The 13,409-nt window shown below is 45.7% G+C and overlaps 5 pseudogenes; all 5 read left to right on the forward strand.

Annotated features, from left to right (window-relative positions):
- The first annotated feature begins 11,538 nt into the window (after window positions 1–11,538).
- On the forward strand, window positions 11,539–11,647 carry LOC143965369 (5S ribosomal RNA; annotated as a pseudogene).
- Window positions 11,648–11,754: 107 nt separating this feature from the next.
- Window positions 11,755–11,873, forward strand: LOC143965367 (5S ribosomal RNA; annotated as a pseudogene).
- A 108-nt stretch (window positions 11,874–11,981) lies between these two features.
- LOC143965181 (5S ribosomal RNA) lies at window positions 11,982–12,100 on the forward strand (annotated as a pseudogene).
- A 110-nt stretch (window positions 12,101–12,210) lies between these two features.
- Window positions 12,211–12,329, forward strand: LOC143965493 (5S ribosomal RNA; annotated as a pseudogene).
- A 108-nt stretch (window positions 12,330–12,437) lies between these two features.
- Window positions 12,438–12,556, forward strand: LOC143965169 (5S ribosomal RNA; annotated as a pseudogene).
- The last annotated feature ends 853 nt before the right edge of the window (window positions 12,557–13,409 follow it).

Here is a 13,409-nt window from a genome sequence, read left to right on the forward strand (position 1 = left end):
TGCCAGTATAATAATTCTACATAATATTATTTTGATTTCTAAATAGTCAAGCACAAGCAACTAATCATAGAAGTTTAAACATTGACAACAGATCACCATCTGGTTCAATCTCATAGATATGTGAATTTTATTCAGGTGCTTCTCCTTTTTCCCACTTTTTTATTATTTTATTATTTTTATTTCTTTTTTCTTTTTCTTTTTTCTTCCCTTTTCTTTTTTCTTTTTTACTTTTCTCTTCCCCCCTCTATCATGATCTCACCAAACTTTAGTTATTGGTCCCTCTTATTACAAATTTGAGAACTCGCTCACCTAATTCGTACCATAGAAACCTTGTATTCTGTGGAGAATTTTCAAACCTCTATGAGGAATATACACATGTTAAACTAGCCATTGACCCTATAGATATAATATGGTAATATGCTTATTTCTCCTGTTTTTATTTATATTGTACTTTATTCTATGTGCTGAGGAATTATGCTCTCTTTATCTGTAGATGCATTTTTACCAACTATTTTGCCTAGCACAGGTTAAGTTTTCTTTGCAAGATAGAACCCTATGGCACCATGGTTTTCCCCCACTCAGTTAGAGTAATCCCTCTTCCCAGAGGGAGAAATGGTTTACAACTGGAATCCAAACTTTCAAATCGTTTCAAATATTTAATTATATCACTATTGCAGATGATTCTGTGTTGCAGTTATAAGTCGACAAAACTGAGTTATGGACCGGCTGGTCCTTTATATTTTCACTGTCGGTTGGAAATTTATTTTCTTTCCAACCCCAAAGGTTCTTTTAATTTTCAAATATGTATTATTTCATATAGGTTTCTCAGCATAAGTTCATTTAAGTATGGTACAATTTTTCTGTTAATTGACAATTCAGACGCAACAGAAACAAAATTGGTCTCACAGAATGGTTTTTATTTCTTGCACGCCTTAGATTGGCTTATAGCATATGTAATATTTTTCATTTGTCTCTTACGCTGTCGCTACTCCATCTTTATAATACCACATCATGACGATTACAACAATTTCACATAATGTACAGGGATTCATTTCCCCCAATAAAAGAAAAAAAGCCTTTCCTGACAGACTCCATGGCAGCAACGTGTGGGTTAAGTCCCGCCTCCACTACCCTATAGGACACCACTCCCATAAATCTTTGCTCCCTGCCCATGGCCGTGTTCTTTTTTCGTCCTCCTCCGTAGGACCAGACGTTATGGTCTTTCTACCTGAAGATTGCTCCCACACGGTTCCATTGTTGGTTTGGCCGAATTGCGACTGGATGGAATTGTCGCATGACTCCGTTAAGCCCTAGCTACTAGTGGGGTATGGAGTGGGAATTGGATATAAGCGCTGGAGGAAGCCAGGAACCTAGCCACTGGCAGGCAGGCTGCGCATATGGTCGGATAGCCCAGCTAAATAGCAGGTGACCTATTTTGCCCTGAGAAGTCCGGTATGTTTTGTTCTTACCTTCGGCCTGGAGACGATCGTGTGGGAGCGGTAAGATTGTTCCTCTTTTTCATGGCAGCAGTTTGTGTTTGTTCCTTGCTTTTCCTTCATTTCCGTTCGTTTTTTGTGTTTTCATGTATAAGGGTATAGGCATGGCGGCTGGATTAGCCTGCGTTCCGGCCGCCGCTCACTTCCTGGTTTTTCGTTAGATACGTTCGTTCTGCGCATGCGCGAGTGCGGCACAGGAACGAGGCTTGGTTCGCGCATGCGCGACAGCGGCAAAATGACGCTATTCGCGCATGCGCAGTAGCGGCGCACAGGATACGATGATGGCGTCACTAAGGCGCCCTATTTAAATATAGGAAATAGCCTGCAAGCTTTGGGATTGCTTGTAGGCTATTATATGACTTCCCCTTGTCCAGGATTTCTTCTGTGGAGGTAGGTGGCCTTCTGGGAAGAGGGGGGTGGGCGTGTGTGTGTATGGTGCTCTCAGCCTTACTTATATGTCTTTGCAGCATTTATGGAAACTCCTAGAGATATGGTCTCACCTCCGCCTGTATTTGGCCAGCCCTCTCATAATAGGTACTGTCTGGGGGGGGAGTAGGGGGGGGGTCCGGTATTAGTCAGTCTGTTATCTTTCCTTATCTATGTGTCTCTTCTATCTCTGTCTTAACCCATCTAGTTCAGAACAGCAACGCAGCTCAACGCATAGAGGAAGCGATTCTCCTGTGCCTCAGTCAGAGTCACCTCAGTCTCCAGTCAGGGAGTCGCATGCTCAAGAGCTTCTGAGGAAGATAGTACCTGTGTGGGGTTTGACTTTGCCTTACTCTCCCCCTTGGTGAAGGCTATCAGAGAGGCTATCAGAGAGGCTGTGAACTTGGCTAATCCTTCCAAACAAAGGAAGTATTTTAAGCAACTTAAAAGGGAGCGTCTTAACTTTCCATTCCTGTCTGAACTTGGTGAGGTCATCACGGATGAATGGACTAAAAGTTGAGAAAAAGAATAGTATGCTCTCAAAAGTCCTAAGGTTATATCCCTTTAAGGAGGATGAGGTCAAGTATCTGGTTTCAGCTCCTCTCGTGGATGCAGCGGTGATGAGACTAGTAAAACATGTAACCCTTCCATTGGAAGATACAGTTTCATTTAAGGATGCCTTAGATAGGCGGATTGATTCCGATTTAAAGAGAGTCTACCTCACTGCTGTTTTGGCATGCAAGCCAGCATTGGCTTTAGCGGCAATGTCCAAGGCCATGGAAGTCTGGACGGACAGGGTGGATGATACCCTCAGAAACATTTCGGATGAAGTCGCAAAAACTCTCCTATCCAGGAGTTACGGCTTGTATCGGCTTTTCTGGGGGAGGCTTCGATTGACATCATCTGCTTAGTGTCTCGGGTTATGCTTTCAGCTGTAACCGCCAAACGGGCTCTTGGGCTCCGTCCCTGGCTGGCTGATCCAGCATCTAAACAGGTGTGGTGCCATATCCCTTTCGAGGGTTCTTCCCTTTTTGGGAATAAGTTGGATAATGCCATAACCCGGGCCTCTGGTGGGAAGTCGGGGTTTCTCCCTCAGGATAGACGTTTAGAAAGCCAGAGGAGATTTTTTCCTAAAAAGCAATATCAAGAGCAGGCCAGGGAGGCCCGTAGCTATAGACCGGGTCGAAAATATTCCAGGTCATGGAAGTCAAGGCAGTCCTCCTTTCAAGAAATCCGCCAAGAGCAGTGCGACAGGAGAGAGGGAACCAACCAAATCTTTTTGAGATTGGGCCCGCTCAGATAGGCCAGGTGGGGGCTCATCTTCTACTTTTTCGGCATGTCTGGGCAGCCTCAGTCCAGGACTTCTGAACCGTCAGAACGGTCTCTTCAGGTCATTCTTGGACCTTCAGCAGGTCCCCAAGACTAAAGTATGTTCCCACCTCCCTTCCGACCTCAGAAGAAAAAAGGCAGATCCTGTTGGCCTACGTGAAATCTTTACTGGCTCAAGGCGCTGCCATTCCCGTGCCAGATGATCAACGAGGGAGAGGAATTTATTCTCCTCTTTTTATGGTCCAAAAGAAAAACGGTTCTTGGAGGCCAGTCATAGACCTTACACATCTGAATCATTTTATCAAAAAGGAAAAGGTTCAAGATGGAAACCTTGTCAACAATACAACAGTCAGGCGTCTGGATGTTTTCAGTAAACCTAAAGGACGCTTACTTTCATGTCCCTGTGGCAGAAGATTTTCAGCAGTTTCTGCGATTTTCAGTAGGAAAACCACATCTTCAGTTCGTATGTCTTCCATTCGGGCTTTCGACATCCCCCCGAGTCTTTCAAAGGTGTTGTTGGCCGTAGTGGCTCATTTGAGATCCAAGGGGATTCGTCTTCACCACTATTTGGACGATCTTCTGCTGCTAGTCCAGGACAGAGACCGTCTGTTATTGCACAAGGATCAGGTTATTTCCACTCTTCAAGAATTCGGTTGGATCCTGAATCTAGAAAAGAGTCAGTTAATTCCTTCTCAGTCTCTTGTATTCCTAGGCGCAGTCTTCAACACAGTGAAGGGCACCATCTCATTACCCGAAGAGAAAGTACCGGTAATTCGGGACAGAATTCGTCCGGCCCTCTCAGCCTCCCATCTCCCGGCTCTTCAGTGCCTGAGAATTATTGGCACTATGGTGGCCACCATTCCAATGGTGAAGTGGGCCCAATGGAAGATGAGACCATTCCAAAAAGGGTTTCTTCACCAATGGTTAGGCGACAAGGCTCAACTTATCCGGATCACATCTTCAATGAGAATCTCTCTGCCCTGGTGGCTTCAGAAGGAGAATCTATTCAATTGTCATTCCATTCTCATGGATATCAATAACTTTGGATGCCAGCAACAGGGGCTGGGGCACCCACTGTTCGACGGAAGTAGCACAAGGCACCTGGGACTTCCCTTCCAGGGGGATGGTGTCGAATATTCTAGAATTAAAGACAGCCTTCCAGGCGCTCCTAGCCTTTCGTCATCTGATCTCAGGAACTTCGGTTCTTCTCAGACTAGACAACACAACAGCAGTGGCATATATAAGGTGACAAGGAGGTACTCGGAGTCTGTCCCTTCTTCAGGGGGTAGAGCCAATCATGTCTTGGGCTCAGAAGAACCTGGTCAGCATTACAGCAACTTATGTTCCAGGAACGCAGAACGTCCAAGCGGACTTCCTGTCTTGAGTCAATCTGGACAACAACGAATTGTCTCTTCACGAGGAAGTTTTCAGGCGGATTCTAACGTTGTGTTTCTCCCCAGAGGTTGACCTATTTGCCTCTCCTTGCAACAAGAAACTGGCAAGGTATTATTCCAGGTTTCGGGATCCTCAGGCTTACGGAGTGGATTCACTGACGGATCGATGGCGGTTCAACAAAGCTTACGCCTTTCCTCCGATTCCTATTATTCTACAGTTCCTGCGGAGACTCAAATCAGAAGCAGTAGAGGTGATAGCTGTAATACCTTTTTGGCCCAACAGGCCATGGTTTCCGCTTCTAATGCTCCTCAGCATCAGAGATCCGATTCCCTTACCTCTCAGACCCGATCTTCTATCCCAGGGCTCGAAGCTCCATCCCTGTCCGGTCCATCTATGTCTGAGGGTCTGGTTTTTGAGAGGGGAAGATTAGAGGCTCTGGGTTGTCCCAAGGAGGCCTTTCCTACTCTCATGGGTGCAAGGAGGAAAAGTACCAACCAGGTGTATGAGAGGATTTGGTCTAGATTCACAAGTCACTTGTCTTCCAAGTCTTGCTCTAATGGTAATCTGACGGTTCAGGATGTTTTGGGTCTCTTACAGTCCAGACTAGACATTCCCCTATCTGTCAGCGCTCTTCGTGTACAAGTCTCTGGAGTATCCTGGGCTAAACATCCCTTGGTTCAGCAATTCTTTAAAGGAGCAATTAGACTTAGACGACAGAGGAAACCTAGATTCCCCAAGTGGATTTACCGCTGGTTCTCGTCTTCTTCTCACAACTGGACAGAACACTTTCAATCAAAGAATTGTCCCTAATGACATCTTTTTTGGTAGCCATATCTTCAGCAAAGAGAGTCTCTGAGTTTCAGTCTTTAGGATCAAAGGATCCTTTCCTCACATTTTTTCCTGACAGAGTGGTCCTAGTGCCAATACTGGGGTCGAATCCAAAGGTTACCTCAGTCTTCCACGAAATTCAGGATATTACTCTTCCTACCTTTAATTCGGCTGGGAGTCAGGATCTTCATCCTCTCGACATGGGAATTATTCTGTAACGATACTTGGAGGCAACAGCTTCTTTCCGGCAATCGGATTATCTTTTTGTTCTTTTTCACTGTAAAAACAAAGGCCTTTGGGCTTTGGTCAGAGCCATCGCCACGTGGGTGGTTCAGGCGATCCAGTGGGCTTTAAAAGAGAAGGGCTTGGCTCCTCCTGAGGCGGTTACGGCACATTCCACGAGAAGTCTCTCTACTTCTTGGGCAGCTTCACGTCATGTGGCTCCTGAGTTTATCTGCAAGGCTGCCTCTTGGTCATCCATTCATACATTTATGGCTCACTATTATGTCGAACCTACCAGTTTATCTTCCATTGATTTTGGTTTAAAGGTGCTGTCGGTTGACAGTGTTACATACATTTTTGTTCAGCATTTTTGCCCACCCGAGTGTGTTTGGCGAGTTATTTCCCACACGTTGCTGCCATGGAGTCTGTCAGGAAAACGGAAAATTCCTATCAAAATACTTACCGTAATTTTCCTTTCCTGATGGACTCCATGGCAGCAGGAGTTCCCTCCCAAAATGGCTGGAGTAGGCTAGTTACCGAACACGGCCATGGGCAGGGAGCAAAGATTTATGGGAGTGGTGTCCTATAGGGTAGTGGAGGCGGGACTTAACCCACACGTTGCTGCCATGGAGTCCATCAGGAAAGGAAAATTACGGTAAGTATTTTGATAGGAATTTTCAGTTTTTTGCATTATAAAAGATTGAATGCAAAAATTGTAATGCTACAAGAGACACATTTTATGACTGACACTCATCCCAATTTCTTCCATAAAGCATACAACCAATCCTTTTACACCACATATAACTCAAAAACCAGAGGTGTAGCGATATTCTTTCATCATTCTTTTCCTATAGAAGTCCATCAAGTCTATAAAGACCAAGAGAGTAGGTTTATTATTATCAAAGGTTCATTGGCTGGTAGAAATATCACAATCGCAAATGTATACGCTCCAAATGACACAGAGACCACTTTTTTCACACAATTCTTTTAATATATTACAACAATATCGCTCCCCTCATATCATTTTAGGAGGAGACTTTAATTCAGTACCTCAACCATACCTTGATAGAAGTAAACAAAATCAATACTCCAGAACATCGTCTAAAACTACCACCTCCCATATTAATCACTAGGGATAGCCGAACAGTTCGCCCGGCGGTCTTTTCGCGGCGAATTTCGGCTGTTCGCCGTCTGCCCGATCGGCGGACTAATGCCGCCGTTCGCCCGGCGGACTTCCGTGTTTACTGTGTAAAAGAACTTTGACCTATGATGACACATCCATCATGTGGTAGAGGACAGCCAATTGAGACATTACAGCACATGGACACTTGGACATTCCCCCTAACTTATAAATAGACCCGATCCGGCGGCCATTTTACATTCTTTCTTCTGTCACTATAGGAAGAGGTTGCTGTGTGGAGCAGGGAGAAACTTCAGTGACCCAAATCGCTATCTATTAGGTCCACAAAAGTTCTTTTAAGGACTGGTATCATGGTATAGGTGTTAGGTGTAGTTCAGGATATAGGTTTGAGGCACTGCTATTCAAGTCATTGTTGCAGCAGCCTGAGTGTCTTTTGTCAATGTAGAGAAAGGGACAGGACGCTGTGTGCTGCAGGGACAGTCAGTTTAATCATTAGCTGTTACTATTAGGTCCACAAAAGTGCTATTCAAGTTATTGTTCCAGCAGCCTCTGTTTTGTCAGTTTAAATAGGGACAGGCAGGAAGCTGTGTGTGAGGCAGTGAGGGACAGTCAGGTTAATCAGTAGCTGTTACTATTAGGTCCACAAAGGTTCTTTTCAGGACTGGTATGGTAATAGGCTTGTACACATATAATATTCTTTCTTCCAAATATAGAAAGAATATTATACTTGACTGCTGCCCTTCTGCTGCAGTAGTCCTTTATCAGTATAGGGACTGAGGTACAGTCTGCTAATCATTCACAACCTACTTGTTCCACAAAAGTCCTTATAAGGACTGGTAAGGTCTAGGGTACTACAGTACATAGGGTTGAGTGAGGTACAGTCTGCTATTCTTTAAGGACTGGTATAGGTCCACAATAAATAGGGTTGAGGTGCACTACTGCTGACTGCTGCCCTACTGCTGCAGTAGTCCTTTATCAGTATAGGGACTGAGGTACAGTCTGCTAATCATTCACAACCTACTTGTTCCACAAAAGTCCTTATAAGGACTGGTAAGGTCTAGGGTACTACAGTACATAGAGTTGAGTGAGGTACAGTCTGCTATTCCTTAAGGACTGGTATAGGTCCACAATACATAGGGTTAAGGTGCACTACTGCTGACTGCTGCCCTACTGCTGCAGTAGTCCTTTATCAGTATAGGGACTGAGAGTTTTTTCACAGGGTCATTTAAAAAATGACAGGCAGAGGAAGAGGCAGGCCCTTCCGCAGGGATGGTAGGGGTAGGGCAGGAGCAACAGGCTTGAGCCAAAGTGGGAAGTTGCAGAAGGTGCGTTCAATTACTTTAACCGGTTCCCGACCAGCGCACGACGATGTACGTCGACAGAATGGCACGGGCAGGCATATTGGCGTACAGGTACGTCCAATATTCAATGCCGCCCTGCCATCGGGAGCACGCCGGCGGCGGGGCGTTCACGCGCTGGTCTGGACCCCCGTGAGTCCGGTCGCAGGGCCCGCGGACTCGATCGCCGCGGGCATCCCCGCGATCATCTCACGGGACGGCTGAATGGAGGAAATGCCGTGTAAACAGCATTTCTCCATTCTGCCTAGCAACTAGTGACGCTGATCTCTGCTCCATGTGATTGGAGCAGAGATCAGTGTTCACTAAATGAAAGCCCAACCCCCCCACAGTTAGTAACACACCCCTAGGAACACTTAACCCCTACACTGCCACCCACTGGTTAACCCCTTCACTGCCAGTGTCATTTACACAGGAATCATTGCATTTATATAGCAGTGATTACTGTATAAATGACAATGATCCCAAAAATGTGTCAAAAATGTCTGATGGGTCCCCCACAATGTCGCAGTCACAATAAAAATCGCTGATCGCCGCCATTACTAGTAAAAAAAAATTATAAAAAATTATTAATAAAAATGCTATAAAACTATCCCTATTTTGTAAACGCTATAACTTTTGCGCAAACCAATCAATAATCGCTTATTGCAATTTTTTTTTACCAAAAATATGTAGAAGAATACGTATCGGCCTAAACTGAGGGAAAAAAATGTTTTTTTAGATATTTTTGGGGGATATTTATTATAACAAAAAGTAAAAAACGAATGCGTTTTTTTCAAAATTGTCGCTCTATTTTTGTTTATAGCGCAAAAAATAAAAACCGCAGGGGTGATCAAATACCACCAAAAGAAAGCTCTATTTGTGGGAAAAAAAGGACGTCAATTTTGTTTGGGAGCCACGTCGCACGACCGCGCAATTGTCAGTTAAAGCGACGCAGTGCCGAATCGCAAAAAGTGGTCTGGTCTTTGACCAGCAAAATGGTCCGGTCTGTAAGTGGTTAAAGGACGCACCAGACTTGGTTGAGTGGCTCACTCAGCCTTACTCTTCTGCACCCTCCTGATCCTCTCGATCTGCACCCTCTTCTTCACTCTCTACTATGTGCACCCCCAAAGACACTACCACCACCACCACCACATGCCTTCCGCTTGAGTCACAGGAATTATTTTCCGATCCATATCAAGACATTTCTGATGCGCAGCCACTCTTGGTATTGGATCAGGAAGAGGAGGTAGCAACAACCGCCACTCAGCAGTCTGACGACAGTACCCAGATCAGCCCAAGGAGGAGGTTGGTCCCCGGTGTTGCTGCCTACTCCGAGAGCTCTACTTATAGCGGTGGGGAAGGTGACGTTGATGATGACGTGTCTAGTGATGTCACGTGGGTGCCCACAAGAGAGGAAGAGGAGGGGAGTTCAGAGGGAGATATGGACCAGCAGATAGGGAGGGGAAGCAGGAATAACTTACATTGCACAGGAGGGACAAAGCAGACTGCAAATGTATCAGGAGCGAGTCATTGACCATGTATGGTCACATCTGGTGCTCCCAGGACACCGGCACATGGCTCCGCAGTGTGGGCTTTTTTTAACGTGTCCGCTGCTGACAATAGCGTTGCCATCTGCAATCTTTGCAGTCAACGCATTAGTCGCGGTAAGCCCAACACTCACCTAGGGACGACCGCCTTAAGAAGGCACATGAGCAGCCATCAGCGTAAAAAAATGATGACGCCAGATAACCCTCTTGCCCAACGGTTGACGGCTGGCTTGTCAGAACTCATAGCCCGTCAACTACTGCCATATAAACTGGTGGACTCAGAGGCCTTTCACAAATTTGTGGCCATTGGAACACCACAATGGAAGGTCCCAGGAAGGAAGTATTTCTCACAGAAGGGCATCCCAGAGCTTTATGGCCATGTTCAGCGGCAAGTGAATGTATCTCTGGCACACAGTGTTGGTGCCAAGATACATCTGACCATAGACACATGGTCTAGCAAACACGGGCAGGGAAGGTATATAAATTTTACTGCCCACTGGGTGAACCTTCTGACGGCCGTCAAGCATGTAACCCGTGGCACCCGTGTAGATTTGGTTTTACCGCCACGGATTGCAAGCAGGCCTGACTCTTCTTCTTCTTCTCCTCCTCCTCCTACTCCATCCTCCTCCCTCTCCTCCTTGGCTGACTCCTCCTTTTCCGCTGCTAGCGTCTATTCCGCTGCGCCGCCCAAGCTCCCCATGCATGGCACACGTCTTAAACTTGGTCGTGCAGCGATTCCTTGTCAAATACCCTGGGGTCCAGGACATCTTGCAGCAGGCAAGGAAAATCTCAGCCCATTTCAGAAGATCTTACACGGCCATGGCTCGCCTTGCTGACATTCAGCGGCGACACAATCTGCCGGTCAGACGTCTTATTTGCGATTGCCCGACGCGATGGAACTCAACCTTCTATATGCTTGAAATGCTGCTCCAGCAGAAACGTGCAGTTAACGTCTACCTGTATGAACTCTGCGGCAGAACAGGTTCTGGGGAGCTGGGTTTTTTTTTCACTGCGCCAGTGGCTGCTCATGCGCGACGCATGCAGACTTCTGAGGCCATTTGAGGAGATCACCAAACTGGTCAGTCGCAGCCATGGCGCCATCAGTGACATGGTACCTTATGCCTTCTTTATGGAGTGTGCATTGCGTCGTGTCATTGATCAAGCTGTGGAGGAGCAGGAGCGGGAAGATGAGGAAGTCGCAATGCTGGATGAATTCCCAGGGGGGCTACTCTATCTGAGACAAGTGAACAACAGGAGTCTGAAGAGGAGTCAGAGGTGGATGGTGCCGGGGCGGATGAGGAGGAGCAAGAAGAGTATGCTTTAATCCTTTCTGGGATCCCTGTTGTTGTGCGTGGATGGGGAGAGGAGAATGAAGAGAACGACATTATCCTGGATGAAGAGCAGGAGCCAGGCCACCACACCGCTTCCAGTTTAGTGCAAATGGGGGCCTTCATGCTCCAGTGTTTTAATAGGGACCCCCATATAAAAAGCATATGGGTCAAGGACCAGTACTGGGTGGCAACGTACTTAGACCCCTGGTACAAACACAAAATGGTGGAAATGTTACCGCCGTCACAGAGGGCTGTCAGAATGGAGGTCATTCTTTCAGCCGACCCATCAACAGGTGTCATCCGGATCCAGCATCAGGGTCGGTCCTGGTTAGTACCTGGATGGGAGACTGCCAGGGTATACCAGGTGCGGTAGGCTTTTTTTTTTAATATTTTGTTGTGGTCGACGACCTGTTTTATTTTTCTGCTTGTTTGCCGAGGTGATCAACTTGACATTTGTCAAGAGGGTTTAGAGTGGCTAGCAAGATCGCCTACGGCCACATCACCCTGAATGCGTTCAATCTTGGAGGCTAAGCAGGGTTGGGCCTGCTTAGTACCTGGATGGGAGACCGCCTGGGAATACCAGGCGCCGTAGGCTTTTTTAAATATGTTGTTGTCGTTGGCGACCTGTTTAATTTTTCTGTTTGTTTGCCGAGGTGACCATCTTGGCGTTTGTCAAGAGGGTTGAGAGTGGCTTGCAAGATTGCTTATGGCCACATCACTCTGAATGCACCCAATCTCATCTGATCTTGGATGCTAAGCAGGGTCGGGCCTGGTTAGTACCTGCATCGGAGACCGCCTGGGAATACCAGGTGCCGTAGGCTTTTTTTAAATATGTTGTTATCGTCGATGACCTGTTTAATTTTTCTGCTTGTTTGCTGAGGTGACCATCTTGGCGTTTGTCAAGAGGGTTGAGAGTGGCTAGCAAGATCGCTTACGGCCACATCACCGCGAATGCGCCCAATCTCGTCTGATCTCGGATGCTAAGCAGGGTTGGGCTTGGTTAGTATCTGGATGGGAGACCGCCTGGGAATACCAGGTGCCATAGGCTTTTTTTTTAAATATGTTGTTGTGGTCGATTACCTGTTTTATTTTTCTGCTTGTTTGCCGAGGGGACCATCTTGGCGTTTGTCAAGAGGGTTGAGAGTGGCTAGCAAAATCGCCTACGGCCATATCACCCTAAATGCGCCCGATCTCGTCTGAACTTGCATGCTAAGCAGGGTCAGTCCTGGTTAGTACCTGGTTTGGAGACCGCCTAGGAATACCAGGTGCCCTAGGCTTTTTTTTTAAATGTTGTTGTCGTCGGCGACCTGTTTAATTTTTCTGCTTGTTTGCCAAGGTGACCATCTTGGCGTTTGTCAAGAGGGTTGAGAGTGGCTAGCAAGATCGCCTACGGCCACATCACCCTGAATGTGCCCGATCTCGTATGATCTCAGATGCTAAGCGGGGTCGGGCCTGGTTAGTACCTGGTTGGGAGACCGCCTGGGAATACCACGTGCAGTAGGCATTTTTAAATATGTTGTTGTCGTCGACGACCTGTTTAATTTTTCTGCTTGTCTGCCGAGATGACCATCTTGGCGTTTGTCAAGAGGGTTGAGAGTGGCTAGCAAGAGAGCCTACAGCCACATCACCCTGAATGCGCCCAATCTCGTCTCATCTCAGATGTTAAGCAGGGTCGGGCCTGGTTAGTATCTGGATTCGAGACTTCCTGGGAATACCAGGGGCCGTATGCTTTTTTTATTTTATTTTTTGTTTATAAACTTTTTTATTAGGTACAAAAGATGGTACAAAATATGTAGTACATTATTATAATTCAAATCACAGAAAGTTCAATATACACTTTAGCATATAACATACATATAGGTATAAATAACTTTCATTGATAATGAAAAAAAAAAAAAAAGATGAGTTTTTTTTTTGATTTCTTTTTCTTAGGTTAATACTTTCGTTATAAAAGTAAGCAGCTAATTTTGAAGATTAGTTGTATATGGGAGCATTATTCAGGGTTGAACAACTCATTGCTTTATTCAAACCAGGGATCCCATTTTTTATTGTATATATGTGTGGTGTTCTGAACAGAATGAAATATTTTCTCCATTACATTAATGTTCAAAATCCTTGATTGAGCTGTATTAGTGGATCTGTAGATGATTTCCAGTGATATGCAATTAACCAGTGGATTGCTACACATATAGTATGGATTAATCTCATATTATAGGTGGGGAGATCTATAATGGGAGAGAAGAGGAGGCAATTGTGTAAGGATAAAACTATATTTTTATTTGAGATTTTGGAAGCAAACTTTTCTAATTGCTTCCATATATGGGTGATCTTATCACAAGACCAGAATATATGTGAAA

Source organism: Lithobates pipiens, unplaced genomic scaffold, assembly GCF_037356315.1.
Source record: "Lithobates pipiens isolate NorthernLeopardFrog02 unplaced genomic scaffold, aLitPip1_a1.2 Scaffold_8, whole genome shotgun sequence".
In the NCBI taxonomy this organism is placed as follows: Eukaryota; Metazoa; Chordata; class Amphibia; order Anura; family Ranidae; genus Lithobates; species Lithobates pipiens.